Raw genomic sequence first — 518 nt, forward strand, 5'->3', positions numbered from 1 at the left:
ATTATGATATTTTAATTTAATAAACATTTCTATGATTTTGTTGAAATCCTTTTTGACTTAACCTTGTATGTTAATATAAAGTTTAAGTAGCTTTCTAAAGAGTATTAGAGTAGGATTTCATTTTTGTAAATCAAATATTTATTCATAGAGCCAAAAAATGGGCTAATATTGATTGAAAATGTATTACAGAAATTATTTCTGGGAGATAAATCCTGTATTTTCTAATTTTCTATAAAGAACATGCACTATTGAACAATAATAGCTCTGGTGGCTTAGTGGGTTATGCATTGGGCTGCCAAGTGACAACCAAGAAACAGCATCTTACATTAAGACACATTTAGAGGCATCTGGGTAGAACGGCCTAGAAAGGCATGATCAACATCTGGAAAAACAGCCATTGAAAACCTTATAGAGCACAGTTTTATTCTGACAAACATGGAGTTACCATGTGTCCATTGAAACAACTGGCATTATATACTTTTTCCTTTGCTCTTCTTATAATCCTTTTTTTTTTTTTT

The sequence above is a fragment of the Chrysochloris asiatica genome, unplaced genomic scaffold (assembly GCF_000296735.1).
Source record: "Chrysochloris asiatica unplaced genomic scaffold, ChrAsi1.0 scaffold00484, whole genome shotgun sequence".
Taxonomy (NCBI): Eukaryota; Metazoa; Chordata; class Mammalia; order Afrosoricida; family Chrysochloridae; genus Chrysochloris; species Chrysochloris asiatica.